Source organism: Acanthopagrus latus, chromosome 18 (genome assembly GCF_904848185.1).
Source record: "Acanthopagrus latus isolate v.2019 chromosome 18, fAcaLat1.1, whole genome shotgun sequence".
NCBI lineage: Eukaryota > Metazoa > Chordata > Actinopteri > Spariformes > Sparidae > Acanthopagrus > Acanthopagrus latus.
Window position 1 is genome coordinate 14,552,602 of NC_051056.1, and position 22,818 is coordinate 14,575,419.

Genomic DNA, 22,818 nt, shown 5'->3' on the forward strand with positions numbered 1-22,818 from the left:
CTTGTTACTGTGCTCTGAGGCCTTTGCCGTAGCCATTTGGAATTTGGTTAATTTGCTGTTTCACTCCATGAATAAATTCACAGAGCAGAGGCAGAGAGACAGAGAGGCGAGGGTGGGGGGAGTAAAGAAGGTAGGGGGTAGGACGGTTAGATTGAGATCGTAATCATTATTAAACATTATTAATGCATAGCGTCAGCCATGTGCTGCTGTTAGGAAGAGAGCGCAAGTAACAGCCATCCATTTAGAAGGAGGAGGATATGGCTGACAGCACAGAAGAGGAGAAAAACTTCACAGAAAGGTCAGAAAGCTATTTCAGAAAACTGACAAAAAAGCCTGCATCTGCCACGCAAACTTGCACAGGCACACGGACACACATGCGCGCGCGCACACACATACAAACACACGCACACATACACAAAGACACAGGCAAACAAATACAATCACCTTTCCTCAGGGCTAAGGGAAACTACTTCAACTCTGTTCAGCTACTCAAGTTGTCGGAAATGGCTCTGGGCTACAAAATGAACAACTTTTAAATCCAAGGAACCTTTTTGTTGTATCGCAGAGGTTACGGTCTGATCAATACAAACTGTAAAAGATTCAAACACAGTTTTCCTGTTGAAAGTATAGGTCATTTGTTCATTGTCAATGAATTTATTTCTCCACCAATGAAGAAAGCTATGTCTAAGTTCTAGGACACCAGTGATGATGTTTTTAAGCAGCTGAAAATAAATAAATAAATCCAAATTGAGTTTTAGAGATTTGTTTTCATTGACGGATTTCTGTAACCCAAGATTCTTGAAGTGGGACACCAAATCTAACCTGAAGCACGGAAGCCATATTCAACTATTTCCTTCCATTATTGGATTTTTCTTGTCATCTCTTTGCTTAAAAAACATATGTTCCAAACAAGGTGAAATCTATATTCAATTGTAAGAGAACTATAAGGAAATTGCTTTCGCTATTTTTATTAGATGTCCTAGAAGAACTGCTGGAGGGTTTTGACGGAGCCAGACGCAAGGCCTTTGCACACAAAGCCTGTTATTTTCACCTAGGTCCTTTAAATTCATACAGTAAAAAACAGTAACCTTGCACACTGAGTCTGACGCCGTCATCATCTTTAGATTTGTTGTGAAAAGTCACAATAGGAGGCCAGATGAAATCGTCAAGTGGTGATGATGATATTGTGGGCCTTACTGGCTGAGAAAAGTAAAAGGTCCACGCAATCCTGAAAACAAGACGAGAGCAAGTTTCACCCGCTAGTAAGAATTATCCCAGTCACATCCAGATGTATTTCAGGATGTCAGTGGTCTGGTTGATACACTGCCAGCTATAGTGGAACCACACATCAAAAAGAAGTTCATTAATTTCCCCAAAAACCAGTTAATACCGAATGCGACTGGTGGTACGTCTTGGTAGGGAGTAGTGCCACACACCACACATCACATTGGGAAAGGATGCAGAAAATCAAAATCTGTTCCAAAAATATTACGACAGACGAACACTGCGGTCGTATTCATTTTTAGACTGACTGAAAAAATTGACCGAGTGTGCCACGGCCTTATGAGTCTACAGCCATGCTAGTTGTTTTGTGCTATACATCTCATGGAAGACATTTCACGCAAAAATAAAACTAGGCACTAGAGGAAAAACTCAGGGGACCATCAAAGACATTTGGGAACATCCTCTGGGAACTATGAACGTCTATACTAAATCGTGTGCCAATCCATCAGCACTGCATTAGTAAACTTTGACCTACAATCTGAAGCATTCATCCTCTGGGCTGATAGCTGAGCAACTTTCATGGCGATCCGTCCAGTAATTTATTTCAGTGTGGATCACAGGGTTGGAGCGGCTGACAGACAGACCTACATCACCATCTAATTGTAGCTGGGATACGGTAAGGACAGGGACAGCATTTTAAAAGACACACAAATGTGCTTTTACCCGTGCAATCTTTGGCAGGAGATCTCTATTCTGATACCGGTGACATTTTGAAAGTAACCTTCTCAACCTCGCTGGTGCATAATTCTTATTTCAGGCTCAGACGGTTTCATTTGGTTTAGCATATTAACATTTTTCAAGGTAGATTCACTCTGACTAATCCTCTCTGTGTGGTCTGTGGCAGGCCTTTAGCGAGCGCCCCTACATCCTGTTCTACGAGAAGTGAGATCTGCGGATGACAGTCTGCTATAATACCTCATATGAAGGCGTTGTTTGTCTAGATTAAAACCCCTCAGTATTGTATTGTAAGAAGCCGTTCTTCCATTTAAAACCTGTATAATCCCTGGGGGAAGGTGACAGGCCTATAATAGTGGAGCACAGATCCCTGGCGTTGATGTATACAATAGTCTTAACCTCACACATCTCTATTAGTGTGTCCACTGACACAGGCATTACAATCCCCCATGGGAAGTCAACTAAGATAAACAGAGGAGGGAAGCAGACCTGACGCTCATGCTTCAGATATAGCCGCTCATTTTTCAAAACACAGCAGGTGGCGATACTTCAAATATGATAGGGGCATCTGTCTGGTTTTCACTTTGTTCCATTTAATCTCGTGGTTATTTTGGTGCATAACAAAAAAAAGAGATAGTATCAGAGAATATTGCATGCTTTAAAAAAAAAAGAAAAAAAGAAGAAGTGCATAAAGTGTGTCTGTGAAAGAGAGACAGAGTGCATGTGGGTGCATGTGAGGGTGTCTTTGTAATGATAAGTTGGGAGTCTGTGGGGATGCATAAAGGCTTTGATATGCAGCAGTGGCACACATTAGTCATGTGTACGCCTATCTGCATGCGCTATGCATCTGCGTGTGTGGCTGTGGCGCCTTTGACTGTGACACAAACCTGTGCATCTGCGTGGGGCCCTGGGTGTTGGAAAATTGGCCTAACATCTGTGAGGATGTAAGACGACTTTTATCCACGGCGGGGACATGGAGGGGATCATAGAGGCCCAGAGGGAGGCCGAGGGTTTCTGGTTGAGTCCAGACCTCCTGCTGGGGGGGACCAATGAAGGAAAAGGATGGGGGGGGGATGATCAGAGAGAAGTTCCACTTGGGGGCTCTCTTTTTTAGGGCTGTGGGCCACCGACGAGCAGGGTGGAGCAGAGGGAAACGGAGAGCTGGCTTTTTTGTAACACAGAAATCCTACCCTCCCTCACACAGCAACCTCCCACTCTGATCTCCCCTGGCTTGTCCCCAGTAGAATTGCTGCCGAGAAAGAGGGTGTGTGTGTGTGTGTGTGTGTTTGTGGGAGTGGGGAGGGAACGGGTTCTGCCTTATTTGCTAACACAGTCCAGCCCAACAGAAGGCAAATCACATTCTGTCGGGGTGTCTGTCCTGTTCCCATGGCAGAATTTGTTCGCTTTGTGCCACTCGACAATAAATCATGCCGTCGGCCCACCCCACCGCTCAAAAGGTTTGGCCATGCCACCACTGGCAACTAAAACAAGCACTTCACTCACTCTGATTTATTTCTCCCTTTGCAGGGAGGAAGAGGAGGTGCTAACAGGGTCCCTGGGAATGGTGAGAAGAAGGTGCCTGCGCGTCTGCATGTGTGCATGCTCATGTATGCATCCTTTAACCGCGAAAGAGAAAAAGAGGACAAGCGGATGACTCTGTTATTCTAAGTTTAGACCACCGTGACATCTTTGTTGCTGCCCCATAAGGTAGCTGCTATGTAGGGTTGGCACACAAGCCTGAGCCCTGGCTCTGCACTGGACTTGCCCTGGCACCTGTGGAGGCTGGAGCACGACTTCCTCCAAAACACGGAAATTAAGAGCCACACACAGAGAGACACACGCGTGCAGAGAAAATGGGCATGACTGAGTTGATGTGTCTGAGAAAGAGGCTTCCTCCAGATACCAAATTAACCAGCAGGCTGGAAGATGCAAATGACTGGCCTACATGGAACCGGCTGCACCAAGCCAGAACTCACACAGCACCATGGACAGATGGCCTGCAGGACCACACCAGCACTCGCATACCTCTCCGTCATTCTCCTTCACGATCCGTGCCATCACTCTCATCGCCAGCTCATTCTATCTCAACCTTTATTTCTCTCCCTTTCCCTCAAACCATCTTGTACTTTCCTTTAATTGTTGCACGCAACAACTTCCAGGTCCCGGTGGCGCGCCTTGCTCGGCACCACAACAAACATTAGCACCAAGCCAAAACTCCATGAAATCATTTTAAATGAGTTAAAGTTAAGCAGATTGTTTTCCGTTGCTCGCCCTCTCTGACTCTTTCTAGCAGGCTGCAGCAGAGCTAGCACAGTGCAGAAGGCAGGGAGCAGAGTCTCTGACCTATTTAGGAAACTGGCAAGAGAGCAGCCAGGGAACATCAAAATACTTCAAAGGCTCCCTTTGAATCCATCGTTACGCCCAACTTAGTGTGAGCGTGTGCACAAACACGCGCACGCACCGACGCACCGCCTCTGCGCGCACAAACACACACACACACACACACACACACACACACACACACACACAAACTTCATCAGCCAGCCTGCACTCTTTTTCATGCACACACACGCACGCACACTCACGCATGCACACATACACAGCTCCCCCGATATATTCTGTCTGAGCTCTTCGTTTGAACTGTGTCCCACATTGCTAAGTACGGAGAAGTCGGAGAAATCACATTAAACGCCGGGTCTGCCACCAGCGCCATGACTCAGGCTGCACCTTGGAAACTCTGTCCCTGACCCAGCTGTATAGCATCTGCTTTCCCTTCACATGTACACTATAACTTTGCTCCGTGCGGCGGTAAAAAAAGGGGGGGGAAAAAAAACAACCCTCTGAGACAACTGATACAGCAGCCGAACTTAAAAGTCACAGTGCGCGGTGGGTTATAGATAATAAAAAAGCATTGCAGAAATAAGAGAATTTGCAATTTTTTTGAACATTCCGGCAATTAAAAAGCTGCACACTTTCATAGAGTACATTCAGTCGCCACTGGTATTATTTTAAGGCTGCTTGCTGCTGCACAGCACGTCGAAGCTAAAGCAGGTTTCAGAACTGTGGACAGCTCCTGTGCTACATCAGCTGGTCAGGACCTTGGACAGCAGCACCAAGCTGGTTCTCTTCTCTTGATAGCAGACACCACAACCTTGGAAAGCAGCAGCAGCCTGCTACGTGGGTGTGAGTGTGGGTGTGTGTGTGCTTGCACGCAGACGCTTATCCTTTTTGCGACGTTGCTAGCACAAAAGCGGCATTTATCGCTTTGAATTAGACAGCCGAATGCTGTGTGCGCTCGCACTGCAATTTGCCCTCGTGTAACTTTCGCTCCTGACACGTTCCCCTCAGATAGCAGATCGATAGAAATGAGATGAACAGAGCGACTCAACAGATGATGAATGAAGAGGGTGAAGAAAAAGGGGGATGTAAATATAGGAAGTCTTTGAGCAGTTTTCTTTTTCTTCCATTTAGCCATGTGTTCGGGTGAACTGTGCTGGGCCTGGGGGGCATGCTTCCATGTGCTCACTTCTAAGTATTTGTGTGTGTGTGTGTGTGTGTGTGTGTAGGCATGCACAAATAATGGGACATACCGGGGGCTTTTCTTTGAGGTCACATCATGGGGCCTCGTTGCAGCTTGAAAATGCTTTGCCCATGCTCAATGATTACCACTTCATTTCCTAGAGTGTTTAGATCAGTATGTATGGGCAAGAAAATGCATGTCTTAATGCATGTTTTTGTATGTGTTTTTACGTGTGCATTTGTGTGGCTGTGTGTACCGCATTGCACCAGGGGGCATTTCCTTATGCAATGTCCCTGTGCCTTGGAGCATTAAATAAATGGTAGACAGAGCAGAAAGCATTAGCATGCCTTTTAGTTTACTGAAAATGTCAACAGGACAATAAGGGCATGGTGCTACACACTGGTCAGGTCGCACGCAGGTCGGCCAGAGCAAAGTGTATGTCTTTTTCTACCTGCGTGCATGCTTGTATGGTAAAGTGGAGGATGGCAGGAAATAAGCCCCGACAACTTTCAAGTATATTTGTGTCTCTCGGTGTCCAAGGAGTGTTTGCGTCAGAGATTTTCGGTGGTAACTGGAGCAAGCCCAAATGGACCCCATGGTTGTTAGGAAGAATGCTGCATCCTGCTGAGAGGGATCTGGGACAAAGGAGGGGGCTATATGGCCTGAGGCAGGGGGACTGAGGGGTGACTCCGGGTAACGTGGATAAGTGGGTACCCACTTATCCTCCATGGGGCGAGTGGTCGGGGTCATGAATGTATTCAGGACACTGGAAATAAAGGGCATGTAAGTGGCACGATAGAACAGTATGGGGCTGGTTGATCTGTCTCCATGCAGACAGGGAGAATGTCTTGGCCAGATTGTCCAGCTTGGAGGCAATAGGAAGTGTTTGGTAAAAGATGCATTTCTGTGTCAGTAATGGAAACAATTGCGCTTGCAAGTCTACAAAAGAGGAGACATGAAAAGCGAAGAGGAAGAAACCATTGCAGTTCGATGTTGATGTCACTGTAATAAAGCAGGCATGGTCAACTCTTTGCCTGTGGCAACTCTTCATTGTTCTTGTACTGCAGATTTTGTACTGTCACTTTCTGAAATTATAGATTGACTGCAATGTGTTGACAAACAAAGTCTTCACATAGCTTCTAAATACTGTATTTATATATTTCATAAGCAACACCATTGAAACTAAAAAATGGACATGATTGCATTTACAATAAAAGGCTAATGGAGTGCCATTTGCTTCACCACAGTTATGTGTTTCCTGTAAAAAGAAGCAGCTATGGAGGGACCTGTCACAGACACTGATTGGCATTTGCAGTAGCCGATAGCTTGGAATGTATGTTATGCCCCATTTCTTCCCCTACACTGATGCTAATTCTCCACCAGTCCTGTCTTACCAGGCTAGCTAATGGCTAACGGCAGCATTTAGCAGAACTTAGCACATGCTTTATCAACAAAGCTACTCATACATGTCTGTAAGGGAACTTCACCTTAAGACTGTCACAAACCTCCGTCAACATTCTCAGAGCCCCAGTTCTGGGAAGCTGCTGGTTAGCAGCACGTTTGTTAGCAGTTACCTTTGAAAGGTAAAGCTGTCTGTCCAGAGTTGCTCAAGGCAGAGCAGCCCGAGGACAGCAGAAATTAAACACAATATGACACAGCTTTAGCCACAGCATTGGAGAAAGTTATTAAGCGATGAAGTTACTTATCACTCACCTACAATGCAGTAGTTCCCTCCCCCAGACAACATAACAACCACCTGGGCTCACCTAGCCCTAGCAACCCACATGAAAGTTAGGTCAATGGCCCACACGTGTGCTTAACGACTGTGTAACTCTGTGAGGACACTCCCACACCAAGTTTAGAAGCCTGCAACTCCCCTCCAGTTAGTTAGAACTGAAGAAGCCTCTTGGCTGAAAGGTGAAATGTCTTCAAGTGTTTTTTGTGCAGAGGTCCAGGAGGTCCCCAACACATCACTCTAGCAGTGTTCCTCTTTTATACATCCATGGCAGCTGCATTAAGAAAATAAATATATACTGAAAATACTGAATGAAAGATGTGCATGAGTGCAGGATGAGTCATCTAAATATTTTCATCATTTCATTTCATTTTTATCACTTTCCAGGAAGTTACCACCATTAAGAATATCTATAATAACCTAAAACCTACAATACAATAGCTTGTTTGCCACTGTGGGGCCTGACACTGGCATAAAGGTGAGAAACAATGCAGACATATCTGAAACAACAAAAAACACTGATTAGGACTTCATTGGCACTTCAATGTTTTCTTCCCTCAGAAGCAGACGGATATCATCTTTGGAAAATCAGCTGCCTTTTTGTATTGTTGTGTTTAAGATTTTTTTTTTTACAGTCTGTTGTAAAATTTCATTTTCTTTCCCTTTTGATTATCTAATATCAAACAACTCGACTTTCTCATTTCCTCCTATATATATGAACTACGCTCATTTGTGTGCTTCTCCAAGAGCACATTTTATCAAAGGATGACAAAGCACTTTTTAAATTAGCATTAGCTGTCCATTAACATCTCCCTCTCATGCTTATGTGTATAGGTGTGCTGCTGTGTGTGCAGTAGCTTGAATGTGCATTTCTCCCTCAGTGTGTAATCTCAAATGTGTGCGCAGGAGTGTGTGCAATTCTGAGCAGACGTAATGCAAACTGATGTTCATTATTCAAAATGCATAAATCTGACCACTTTAGTTAAATTAAAGCCTTAAACTCTCATATTAAGGAGACCTCCCTCTGCTCCCTGCACTGGTAAGGAGGGGGATACATAATCAGGGAGAAGCTCATAAAGCATATTGCAATGTGATTGAATTTACACCTTTGGCTGTTACCACTACATATCAATGCTTGTGTCAGGAGACAGGTTTTAATTTTCTTTCCGGGATAATGAAGTCATTGCTTCACAAATCTATTTAATTCATGCCATTTTAAAGAAATCTTGTTTTTTTGTTATTTTATAGCATTTCCCCTTTAGAATGTCTACAAAAGATTGTATAGGCAGGGAAGATTCTCACACAATGCCTTATTAAAGGGAACACATTCAAATAGTAATCCACCAGGAAATTTCGCATCACTATAAAAACACGCTAAATAGACCCTTGGGAGTTTAATTCTGGTGACGTTTTGTATTTTCCTACAGTGAAATGCACAATAAAATAGTGAAAGGGGCACTATGTAGTTTGAAGAAGAAAGTCAAACTCATAATTGGGATATTTACAATATTAACGAGGTAATAACACAAACTCAGAAATGTTTATCTTTCCATAACTGCACAAACAAGCTGTTCTCAGAGGAAAATAATGTTCCCGCATCACTGTTTGAAGCTACAGAGGTGGCAGGGTCCACAAAACATAAACAGAGTAAAACAGTATGAAACTGTGTTGTCCTTTAAGCTCCTTGAGCACACACAAGCAAGCAAGGTGTGTTTATTCAGTCTGCTCAGTTGTGAAAACAAAGAGATTGCATTTATTTATTTTTTATAGGCAGAACAAATTCGTCAATGAAGCTCTTTTCTCTTCTGAATACAATTCACAGTTCACCTTTAGTTGATCCTGCTAACCGTCTAATGAATGATGCTCTATAGCTTATTGCTCTGTGGCATAAACCCCCCATTGTTGTCCAAAACCTATTTAAAACAAGCCATGCTGATGCACTGGGTTACATATTCCTTCATTAGTGTGACTGTGCACACTGTATGTTATTTTTAGAGTCCATCCCACACATACAGACCTGCTGCCGTAAATACTCATTAGGGCACCAAATTCACAACTGAAAATAGTCCCAAACTAATATGCTATTTTCTCCAGTTAGAGTCAAATTTGCGTCCAGAATTGTCCAGCTGTTTTAGAAAAACCTTTAGAAAAAAGGAAACGATGCTTCATGAGTTGTCTTTTTTTTTTTTTTTTTTTTACCTCCAGCAAGAAAGTTGTGCCTTTACCCATGTCTGTAAGTAAGTTTGTTAGTTGGTTGGTTTGTTCGGATTGAAACCTGTATGGAATGTGTGTCTCGACCCATGAATAGACCCCATTAACTTTTGTGCAGATCTGGACAAAGGTACAGATCCAGGAGTTTTTTCTCACTTCCCTTAACATTGTGAGATGGGGCATTTGTCTACATTTTCATTAATCTCTCAGGAAATAATGCATGAGTCTTTATGGAAAAAAAAGAACATGAGAATGTGAGAAACAGTTTAATGCAGATCCTGTAAAAATCTATTATTCTTCCGCGGCACAATGGAGATTATGATTCCATCTGCATTGTTTTGCTGTCCTAGTGGTTGGCTGTTACAGATCTTAAATTATGGCTAAGCAGTTACGGGTGGTTTAAAATTTTGACTGATACAGGCCTGTGGAGTCTGATATTGGATTAGGCTTGATTGAATTAAATGGGACAGTTGGGCATTGGCAGAGGTATGCACTCTACTGAGTGCCATTCTAGTTTTAAATGAGATTAACATATTCCAGAACAAATGGTGTTGGGGCTGAGAGCCACACACAGCCTGAAGAAGTCAGGAAATATTACCCCGTACTAAAATGTCTTGTTATTTCCGTTACCTATAGTAGATTACACAAACATGAATAAAGATGCAATATGTATGATTAGTCTCCATAAATTCATACTTAAGGAGACACTAATACATCTATGACTGTTAGCTTATCAGCTCAGTTAGCTGCGCAGCCAGTCAGACTACCAGGGGTTTGCTGGTTTTTACACCAGTAGCATGGGAGCTTTGGACTGCTGGGAGAGAGAGGTTTTCAGGCCCAGTGCTAGCTGGTTATCATGCTAACTTCAGCAGATATCTCTTCAGCATAAAATACAGATGTCTTTGACATAATGTCAAAACTATTATTTATTCACACTCTGTTGATAATTGTATTTAATTTTTTGATGTCTTGAAATAGAATTCTTTCATATTGCACCCTTAAAGCACTATGTAATAAATACACACTGTCAGTGCTGAATACGGTGCACTTATCCTCTGAAAGCCAACAATTTCTCAGGAAAAAATATTGCCTTTTTTTATAGAAGTGGGTTGCAGGAAGAAAGAAGAATAGACAAGTAAAGAGCAATAGCAAACACAAACATATCCAGTATATTGGCTTGACTGGTTTTGACTATACATTTGCGATTTATTTATTTATTTTTTTTTGTACAACAAGAGATGCATATCTTCAGCTCGAAGAAATGGTGAGAGCCACAAACAGGCTGGGGAAGTTACACAGTATTGACACACAGACTAACACAAGGCAATACTCAAGTGTAAATACGTGTGACCATATGAATACAAAGCAGGGCTATGCAGCAGAAAAGTATTACTGTACTGTATGTGCACAGCAAACATTTCTTTGGTGAGTGTACGTGAGCGGAGTTACAGCACTGCAAGGCAGTGGACAACAAAAAGAATAGGACGATTGGATTTTAATTGCTTCCCTTTGGAAATGAAGATATTGATAAGACAGCATGGCCGAAAATATTGGCAAATCCGAGCTGACACACAGTCGGTATCATGCAGCTGTAGTGAGAAGGGGAGTGCTATCGCTTCCAAGTCTCTTGCAAATCAATTGGCTGATGGATAACATGTCTTTTGTGAAATGGGCTGGCCTGCCTGTCTCACACTTGAAGAAATTGCTTCTGAATAGCAAAATGGCAGTTTGAACAGTTGTCATGGATTCTTCAGACTCTGTCATTTGTAATATTATGGTTTGCTTGAAGAGTACACTCTGTGCAATAGGTTGGACCCTCGACAAATCTTAAAATAAATGAGTTCCAGCTGGATTTTCCCAAAAAAATAAAGTGCAAGCACTGATGCAGCTAAATGCTTTGCCAAAGTCACTGAGGTTGCTCAAGACACAAACACACACACACACACACACACACACACACACACACACACACACACACACACACACACACTTTTGTCTCTTCACAGACAGAGCTGCCACAGCTGGCTGATGGGATAAGGGCAGACACAGGTAGGCCAGCCAGGCTCCGTGCCATGGCTCCCAGCTCCGGGGCAGTAGTGTGTCTCACAACACGGAGGACAGGGGAGGAGACAGGAGCAAGAGCCACTGCTACACCATGTCCCCTGGCTGTGTGGCATGGCAATCACTGCCACAGCCCTGACACAAGCCCTGGCCAAAGATGATGGCTTAGTGCCCCTGCTGCAGGCCTCTGCCTCAGCCGCTCACTTCAGCCGAACACCTCCAGAGCCTGCTCCATCCGTGGCACGGGGCCCCGTACTTAACACTCACACAATACAAACTCTGCCCTCAGAAAAAGACAATATGGTCTGGATGAATAAAACAAAACCCGGGCGCAAGATTATGCAGGTTTAAGGCGTATGTGAGATAAATGAGAAACAGTGCAAATTAAATACAGCTGGATCCACGTTTCCACACCTGAAGCTACAAACGTGCCGTTAGCGTCCATCCCCTTCTTTCCGGCTCTTACGCTCAATGTAAGTTTGAGACCTGGCCGCGCCTCCAGGGCACAGACCCTCTGCATGCATACAGACAAACCCATAAACCGGCCATTTATTCCCATTATACACTTCAGAGTCATGTCTGACAGCATGTGGGCAGATTGCTCTAACAATATATCCTTTAGACCATCTTTGAGAAATGTGTGCACTTCCACCGCCACCCACACACTGTACAAAAACGTTTCGCTATTTCAGTTGCCTAGGGTGCATAACACAAACATATTCAAAGTGCTATGTGATAAATATACACTCCCTTTCCCCCCTGTCAGTGGTGGATACGGTGCACTTATCTTCTCTGGGCCAAAATCTTCTTGGAAAAATGTATTTCATTTTTTATAGGAAGGGGTGGACCGTGAGCACAGACAGGTAAACAGCACGAGTAAACACACAACAATTACATCGGCTTGACTAGTTTCAGTCTTTTTTTCTTTTAAATTTTTCATGATTTGCATTTAGTCTGCTCTCAAATACTCATCCCACCATCTAACTATAAAGCAAGGATTCTCTGTCTGTCTGTCTGTTATTCTGTCTGAGAACCGTTCATCTGATCTACTTCACACTTGCCAGGTTTGTTGCTGAGGGCCCAAGGGAGTGCAAATCTGGACAAGAGACACAATCGATATTCATGCATTTTGAATAAACAGTGAACGCTGCTCTGTCCAGCAGCAGAGGGGGGCGTGGCTTCAGCGCTCTGGCTTCATAGCTTTGCAGACAGAAGCTGGCCTGACACATGAACCCCTCTCACATGATCTCATGGGGAAGCAGACATAAACAAAACGAGAGAGACTTGCATGGTGCAACAACTTGCTGTAGTAACGCACTGCAGTGAGGAAAAGACAAAAGTTAAACAAGTCTGGATGAATGATGAGATTTTAAGTTTCTTTCGACAGTAGCATGCTAGCTAGTGTTAGGTTGCTTGGCAGCACTGTCAGCTGTTGCAGGATGCCTCTCTCATTGGTTGTTGGGGTCCAGCTCGGAATTCTACAATGTAATCATCCGTGATTTTACTTCTTCCAAGTGTGGAGCCTTATGAGGAGCTTCAAGTCAATTACTCGCTTCACATTTCACTGCTCTGTTTGAGTTTGCACTCGGTGTTAAACCTTATTATCTCAATGAACTGTACTGAATTGGGGGAATTTGTCACACAAAAAAGCAATTCATCAGTTTGGCTGGTAAAAAAAATGTAAAAAAAGCTTGGTTGGTGTTTTCACTCGTCTACCAGTGAACTTGGCGGGTTTAATTTTCAAAGGGCCAAAGTTCAAGGCGTGTGATGATGAGTGTTATGATGAAGTAGTATGTCCCAGCTGTGGGCATACAGCATGCAACAATATGTGCTTCACGAGGGCAGCAGCATTAGTCACTAAAATAAATAAAGCTTGCAATTTAGAACACGGCCTTAATTTTACTCGATGAATTGGAAGAAAAGAAAGACTGCCTATACAACATCCAATATAAAAATGAGCACTTTAATTGGAAAATAAGAGAAGAAAGAAAGGTAGAATAGAGAGAGAGAGAGAGAGAGAGAGCGATGAGGGGGGGAGTGAGTGTACACGCCAGCTGATTTAGTGAAGGCTGAACTGGGAGGAACAGTGAGCTATGTTTGCTAGAGTGCAGCTCTGCCATTGAGAGAAGAGGAGAGCCAGCCACCGTGTGCGTCGCACAGCGCACACGCTCACACACACAGAGGGAAACACACTGAATAGGGTCCTCAGAGCCAATGTTTCCTCCTTTCCTTTAGTCTCCTTGAACTGCCGCTATCCGGTCTTACACTGAACCGCGCGACTCTGCTGAGGGAATGACACTTTACTTATCCCCTGCAATACCCACTAGAGAGCTGTGCAAGAGCGTGTGTGTGTGTGTGTGTGTGCTTGTTGTGTGCGAGAGCGATTTGGTAACTAGGTCAGACTGTTGGAAGAGACGAAGACCCAGCATGCTGCGGCTGATAATGTCCTCTATGTGGTCTACAGAGGAGAACACAGCACTCAATCATCTCATCGCTCAGTGTGACAACATGCACGTCATGTCTCATATCAGACAGGCCACCAAAGAGCAGCAGACCCTAATGAGAGGGTTTGGTTTTTGTTGTGCATATCGTAGCCCGGTGTTGACAGGCAATATGCCGGGCGTTAGGTGAAGCACCTCAGGCAAGGTCCCTATTAGCAGATGCCCGAAGCAAAAAGAAGGAGGCCAAGTGCTGAAATGTAGTAGAGAATGACAGGGGAGTCTGTCGTAGTATTAACTTACATGCTGCTTAGAATACAACATGTGCTTTTCAGATAGTAGCTACATGCTGTTCCCAATTAGGAAAGCAGCGCAGGGGGTAGATGGTCAAACAAACGCATCGTCTGATTTGTTTAGGTAGTGATGAAATATGATGACTAATTTACCCAACCCGATGCCTCCCCTTGGGCCTGTGGCACTTGTTTTCTTTTACAGGAGAGCAAAAACAAAGTTGAAAATAACATGTTTTGTAATTACATTCATTATAAGATCAATCTGACTGTATGACTTCATAACAATATTCTAATTGCTGCATTGTACCTCCAGTCATGAAACATTGTAAATACGGTGAAACAGCCGCAGTATGAAAGAACGCAAGCCCTCTTGGCACGATTTCTATCAGAGTTTCTGGGATAATAGTTTGTTATAATACCTCGGAATAAATTGCCTTAAGTGCTCTCGGTGTGATGAAATGATTAATGCTTTGTGAGTTATTATTGAATGTTGAGTAAAAATGAAATGTCTTGTCATTATCTAAAATTGAACCAAAAGAACTGAAGGTATCATAATGGAGTCCTTGTCAAAAGTGTGAAATACTAGTGCAACGTTTCATAGGAAATTACAGAGCTTGAGCACAACCTTTCCTTTTTCGAGAAAAAACATACGCTCTGAAAATTTTAATGAAAATCCAAATGCTTTGTGAGTCATGCTTTGATGAAATGGTACCAGTGGCATTACCGTCTAATTTGCTGTTTGTGTCTCTATGTCCAGACCCCCTTATCCACACTTGTCTTTTTAATCACCAGACTGATGCAGCTTGATAAGAAGATTGACATATTAGAAACTATTGACATCTTCTTACCATAATTTATAGTTCATCATGAGTTTCCAGACATATCACTACTTTATTATTTAATTGCTGAAACCACACATCAATAGTTCATACTGTGCCTTATTAAATGTAAAGCACTGACATATAAACTCACTGAAAAGTTTTGTGATTAATGTTTTAAGATTAATGATATATGTTAAAACAAAATCATACAAAGGTACGGCTGGTTTGCTGAAACCCTATACACTACCAGTGTTTATTGATCAGTCAGTCTGCCTGGCTTGTCAATAGGTAATTTCATTACATGCCTAATAAAAATGAATCAATCAATTAAGGGCTATAATCTGACAACCACTAACCTGATGCACCGCAGAGCCTACTTAAATTAATCAACCACCACCCACTGATCAATCCATATGGACAACGCTGCATTTTGTGCACTTTAACACACGCAGTGCACACAAACACACAGCCATAAAACACGGCGAGGCTCATGGGCACGTGCAAAAACCTCACGTCGACCTTAGGCTGAATATGGCACCGCTCCATTTCTTTTATTGTTGATCTTGGGCAGCATCAGTCCTGACTGTTGGCTATTTATTTAAGCAATGTTCACTTTGTCCGACTGATTTTTCAAGTTAGTCAAGTTCCTATTCGTTTCAATTATTCAGTACGCTCACAGCAAATGGAGGCCATACTGTCTCTGTTTTCAATTTCCATCAATATTTGTAGGCCCTAGGAGGGCAGTAGAAGAGTTTTCCGTCCTCTTGCAACCCTTAATGCAGCAGGACCAGCATGCACATGGCTCCACCTGCCTTCTGTGGGCTCTTAAATCGGCTCTCTGTAGATTAACTCCACTTCCTTAATTGTTTTAAAACTGAAATCACAAAGTGGGACTTCAGTGGGAACTAGAAAGCATTCTGCATTTAGCACATTAGCTATCTGCCTAATGCTAAGGTAATTAGGCTAATATTTTGGCATTACTTTGTTCTACCTATATACTGTATAGTACTGCCACAACCAAACAACAATGAAAGGAAACTATGCCAGATAGATGACAGATTAAGATTTTAAAAAAGATATTCTTAGCATGCCTATTTCAAGAAACAGCTGTCACACGAGCTAATTTTCAAGCATGTAGTTCAGCTAACACTTACATTTAGCTTGTCAGATGCTCCTGTGTTCCTGTGGTAACTACTTGATCTTTGAAGAACTTTGTGGTCTTGACTTTGGTCACAAGAGTAAGAGAAAAAAAGTGACTTGGTATCGAATGAAAAGTAATGAGTATTTCAGTTTAAACTTATCCGTTATTTCATGAGCTGTGAGTACCAGAGCCACTGTGTTCAGGTCAGCAACACAGAGGACTAGATGGCTAGCTTAGCCAATTCTAGTAGCTCACTTTAAGAAACAGTGGCAACAGGAGGAAGACAGCTGCACATTAATTATTACAATTATCGCACCTGTGATGTTTTACTAAAAACTGTATGTGGTGCCTTTATACTGTACAATCGTCAGGCTGCTAGCACATGTTTGACACAGATATCAGACTTATTAGCTGCAAGTGTAAGTAAGCGCCAAGCTTGACAAACAGCCTTTAAAAACGGCCAATAATGTAACAACGGATCATAATGTAATAATTTAAATGTAATAAAAGTAACACAGAAAATGTTATAAACGTTATCATCAAGCAAGTTTTCTCTGCTTTACCTTTTCAGTCTGCCATCTGCCATCAACCAGCAACACGTAGAGGTACATCTGAGAAGACTCTTTGTTATCAAATCATTTGTAGGGTTGCACAACATCCTAAAATGTATGTACATAAAATATGTGTTAAACATAAATATTTACATTAATCTAGCGATGCTGAATATATAAAAAAAAAAATAGTTGCATACCCCACCTCAGTGTCTATTGATTCAGTGAATTTTGTTTTATGGTATGGCTGGTTGATGGAATATGGCACACCGAAAAGGTAGAGCAGAGAAATCTTGCTTGGTGATAAGGTGTATACCCACCATCGACCAGTCACCACGATCCCAGACTTTTGGCTCTTTATACTACAAAAATGGCTGAGAACATTTTGTGTTGACACTCAAAGAATATAAATGATATAGATGATGGATGATAATATATAGGCAAATTACAGGTGAATTGCATTGCAGCTAAGACATACAACATTATTCTAACAAACATCTTAAAACACAAGAAGTAGCTGTTAGCTAAAACACAAAAAATAGCCGCTAGCTAAAACATACAACATTATCCTAACAAATATCGTAATACACAGAATATTTAAACAGATGGGGAGGATGGCGGCTTGGTTTAACAAAGATATTAACTGAACTTTAAAGGTCACAAATAGTGCTGCTTGCCTACAATTGTCGCAGTAGAAGTGAGCACAGCATTAAAGGCCCAAACTAACTCTCATGGGTGCCACCTAGTGGCTCAACTGTATACATCAATAAAATGTGAGAATGCAGTTACCATTAAAAAATACTTGATTTAAATAATTTAGTTTACTAAGGCCCATGCCTTTTGCTTTACTTGCAGCTTTATTTGAGAGGTAAAGTGATGATAATGCAACACTTTTCTCACTATATGAGCTATTATTACATTATGAGATGTATCAATAAGGCTCTAACTGTAATCAGTTATTACATTATTACATTATGCACAAAGCCCTTATTACATTATGCGTCCGTGATTTTATTATGTTATGAGCTAATTATTATATTATGAAATGTGATTACATTTAAATTATTACATTATGAGCCGTTATTACATTATTAGACATCATTGCATTATTAGTTGCTACATACCTCATGGGAGAAACATGTCAGCATCAGGGCGGTACTCAGGAGTTTCTCAGCACCTGTATTTACAGTATTTTTCTGAAAAGCTCAGCAGTACATTAAGTGCAACTGAAATTAGGATTACAAAGAATCTATCCTTATAAAGTTAATTTGGATATTGATTTAGATTAATAGTCCTGCGGGTTATTATATTATCACATTTGTTCATTGTACATCAATTGCATTCTAATATGGCAATACACTTATAGTTGAAAATAATCAAAATTTGAATGATAACTACATATGAGCAAGAACGCGATTTATTCAAGGGCCGCGTATCTGTAGAAACCCAACTGTAGCTTGCCAGAGAACCTGCTGTGTGCTGTACATTGTGTTTACATGTGTGCACTCGTGTGCTGGGCCATGTCCTGAGCAGTTTACTGCATGTGAAAATAAACATGTCTGAGTAAAATAATATTGAAAAGAAAATACACTCTTGGATACACTTACAAAGTTAGATAATTTATAATGCACAGTAGACCTCAGACTGCCAACAGCATTTTTAACCTTGTAAAAGTGTTTTAGGGTGGATTTAGGGTCATTTGAATGGATGATACAACCACCATTATTGATGTCCAACCACACATTCCCACCATTTTAAATGAGCAGCTCTCTCCAGCTGCAGAATATCAAACAGTGGTGGATCTGGTTCGACTACAACGAAGGAAAACCAATTCAACCTGTGCAGTCCTATCTCATCACTCCTTCACCTCTTTTACCCTTTCCCATTTACTTAAGCAGCCCCCTAAATGTCTTTAATACCTCCATCAACCTCCACAACCCCCGACACACACACACACACACACACACACACACACACACACACACACAACCACATAACCACACACACAACACAACACTGCAGGTGGCGATCCGCCTCTCCTCTCTCTGGTGGTAAAAAATCCCAGGGGGGGACAGCAGGGACAGGACCTCCCAATCCTAGGGAGAAAACGTGATTTCCCCCCTAATATATAACTAGGCAGTTTCAGTGCTATTAATCAAGTAATACGTGTGATTCTGTCTTTGTTGTTGTTGTACATTAGTTTTACTTCTCCCGCTGAATACATTAACAGGTTTATAGTCATCAACAGTGAATTGAAGACCACCCTTCATGTTGACTACTGGTTAGCTGATGTTTGCTAATGACTAGTGTTTACAGGAGCAAAATTAGCAAAATACTTCCACAGCTGGCTGTGTAACAGGCTGTTACTTTCTTAGGTTCCCCCCTCAGAATTGCTCTCGAGAAAATTCCATGTAGTTGTCCCCTCTAAAGTTGATTTTCAAGCCTGTAATGTTGGTAGCACTGGTATTATTTCAATCTGGATGAAGAAAGGCGGATTTGTTCTTTGTGTTGTTTGGATGAAATGGAAAAAGCGTTCAATGTTGGTGTTGTTTTTCTTTTCTTTTTTCCCTGCAAGAAATTGGTGGTACAGTAGTTTGTGTTAGATATTTCTATGTATATATTTTTGCTGATATTTGTAAAGCCGGAACATGACATACATTCTGCATTACGATGGTGAATTGTAATCCCATGTGGGATGGGCCAGATATTGGTATGAGACAGAAATAAGTTAGTTAGACTAACTAACTAACTAACTAATTGTTTGTAAATGTGTTTGTGTGGAAAGTTGTTTAAAGTGCATCTAAATTCATATATGCATACTCAGATTTGTGTATTTGGAATCCACTAGTATGCTACGATGATAGCCTAATGTGAGCCCCCCTGCAGATGCACACACGCATGCACTTTCACAAACATGCACCCACACACATCCTGCTGTGCCACAATCAGCCTGCACCACCCACTGGAGCAAAAAAGACAGAAAACCGAGATGTCACTCAACCCTGACCTTGCACCCAGGGGGGCAAGCAGGTTCATAACTGTTGTCAGGGCAACGCTGCGGGGTGTCTTTCAGGTGTCACTGGTGATGGAAACGGTAACCACCCCCCCCCACACCACTGTATCACTGAATATGGATTGTTCCGTGTGGTTACGCTCCCACTGCTCGTGGTGCCCTCCTTTCACCAATCATGCTCGAGTGACAGGAACAGGTAGCGGGTCGCTCTTTGGCGGGGTAGGTGATCGACAACTCCTCCTACCTGGGAAATATCTGCTCTTTCTCCTCCAATAACTTTGATCGACTTGGCGAGGACTGGCAGCAGAGGGAGGAACAGAAAGAGAGTCAAAGGCCCGGACAGTTTGCAGAATGACGACTGTCCTGCCGAAGCTGCCTCTCTGTCTTCTTGTCTGTTGGCAGCAATCACATATGCATCTGCCTGCCTCTCAGTGAGGCAGCCAGCAAGACAGACAGCTTGGAGAATGAGGGCTGATAAACGCCCCATTAGACAGGTAATTGCCAGAGTATTCTTTAAATCTTAATTACATTACAAGTCAACAGCGATGCCATCTTGTGATAAAGAGACAGATGTTCAACAAATATCATTTTTATCCTTTGGTGTTGTTAAAAAAATACTGTATATGCTTATATAAATAGAATTAGCTTAGTTAATGAGAGCTGGCATAATCTATTGTACAGATCCTTCCATGATACTAATAACCAGGGGGCTGTTGTTGTTGTGAGAAGTGGGCCTCTGTGTGTGTGTGTGTATGTGTGTGTGTGTGTGTGTGTGTGTGTGTGTGTGTGTGTGTGTGTGTGTGTGTGTGTGTGTGCACGCATGTGTGTTTGTGTATGTGAAAGTCACGAGCCATGTTACAAAGTAAACTACACAGTAACAGCAACATCCAAGACTCCCTTACAAATTGCGTGATTTGTAAGAGCTAATATAGGCTACTCCTTCAGAGAAAGAAGAAAGTAAAGTCACCGGACTCCCTTAAAAAATGCACTATTCTTTTGCTGGGGTGTCATTAGGAAAACCATAACACATTCTTAACTATTTAGGCGTACTTGTTCATTCGGCAAATGTTATATATGAAGATATTTTTTTTTCTTTGTGTAGAACATGTTGTATTTGTCCGTCCCTGTGATGTAGGTGTATATTTGCATATGGAGCGTGGGAGTGAGACCTGATCACAGTTGAGACACACGTTGAGGCACATTTAATGTGTGCCATGTGTGAATTGACAGGCTTGATGCTATTTTTCTTTTGGTTGTCGCTCTCAATTTCTGCTTTTCTGCTTTCAATCTATTCATCAATCTCCGCCGCAACCATAGTTAGGGTTAGTTTTAGAGACCCCCACAAAACTGCTTGTAACTCCAAACCCTGCAAATAACTCCAAACCATCCATAATTTAGTGTTACACTAGCTGCAGTGGCCATTTGTGATATCGGGACAAATGGCCCAAAAAATAACATTCTTCACCCCTTTTGTTTTTCTTGAAGGAATAAGCACAGGTTGGTGGGAGAAAAAGAACATTCATATGCCCTTTTCATACCTGACAGGTTCTCCATTTTCCCTAGACCGCCAGAACACATAGTGAGTGCTAATGAATAAACTCCACTCCATAAAATGTTTTCTTGCTGCTGTAGTTTGATACTGTGACGATGGCTGAAATACCTGTTCTGGTACCACATGACAGCCAAAATCCACGGGGCAGTGTGAAAGGGTCGAAGGTGTGCAAGACTGTCAACAATTTTACTGGAAAGATGGAACCAAAATAATGACTGCCTAATAACCTTCCCTTAGGACGGTCTCTCTCTCACACACACACACACAGTGCAGATGAATAAAGATTTACTGAGGAGTTCACTTAATAACGGGAGGAATGCAGCGAGTCTCGCGGAGAGTTGATTTAATGTAACAGGGGCCGATGCTTTTCATTTTCTGCATTCTGGCTTCAGTCATTTCCTGAAATTAGTGAACTGAATGGAATAGAGCGAGAGCCGCTGCAGCATGTGTGAAAATGGAACGCTGGGAACGTGTGGAAAGTGGCTGCTTTGTTTTGGAGTGCATACCTTACTCATGGGAGCACCCTGAGCGATGAAGGTGTAATGTGGTGAAGCTCATCTTCATTTTGACAGCCTCCCCTCCGGTGGTAATGACATTAAGTGATGTGAGTCAATCTGGCGTGTTTCTATTTCCTGGTCTCTACGTGAAGAAGCTTCCTGATTGGCCTCATGCTGCAACAGAGACCTTTTAAAGTTTGTTGATGCCATTGATGGGGAAATTGATTGTAATTGATTGCGCTAATGGAAGATTGAACAATAACAAACCACTCTGGGTTCAACTTTTCTTGAGGGAACAGCACAAAAAAAAAAGGATTTTCTTTGCCAAGTGCACATATCAGGATAGAAGACAGGCCCAAAGGACATTTGCCTAGTCAACTTTGTGGATTCCTCCTGTCATTTACCTAATTCTGATGTTCACACTCCAATGGCAAGACTTGAGGGACAAGGAGACGGGTGATGAAAGGATGGGAGACAAAGAGAGACCGAGATTGTGATGGCTGTCTGTGGATGGTCCCAGGAGTGCGCGGAGGGTTGGGGCTGGCTGGACCAGGCTGGCCGGAAGCTAGAGCATGCCTGACAAGCCGCATCGGAGCCACTGACACATCTCTGAGTCTGAGCACTGACTGAAGTGGACACTACTGGACGCAACACAGCTAGAATCCCAATCGCAGCCACCCAGGCAGGGCCATTTGAATGACATTACTATGTATTCACCAAAGTGTCATAAACAGATCCAAAAGGAAAAGTCTGAAAATAACTATCTATATTGCTAACAAAAAAAAAAAATGCAACTTAAGAGCTGTATTGTGTTGGATTTTTTTCAATTCTTTTTGTGAACTGTAGTGATTAGCAGGCATCATGTTTATCAAATCAAATCAAATCAAATCAAATCAAATCAAATCAAATCAAATCAAATCAAATCAAATCAAATCAAATCAAATCAAAAAAAAAAAAAAAAAAACTTCAGGAAGACCCACAGAGGAGGGATCCCTCTTCCAGGATGGACAGACATGCAAAAGATGT

At 42.3% G+C, this 22,818-nt stretch overlaps 1 protein-coding gene across 1 annotated transcript in view; it reads right to left on the reverse strand.

The window, feature by feature from the left end:
- The window catches only part of tenm2 (teneurin transmembrane protein 2), a 253,418-nt gene extending 235,373 nt beyond the window's left edge, over positions 1-18,045 (reverse strand). The window contains exons 1-3 of the mRNA XM_037077578.1: positions 17,855-18,045; positions 16,743-16,838; positions 16,193-16,262 (exon numbers count right to left, since the gene is read on the reverse strand). The gene's annotated coding sequence lies outside the window, so the exon portion shown is untranslated. The remainder of the gene's footprint in view (positions 1-16,192; positions 16,263-16,742; positions 16,839-17,854) is intronic.
- Positions 18,046-22,818: the final 4,773 nt, after the last annotated feature.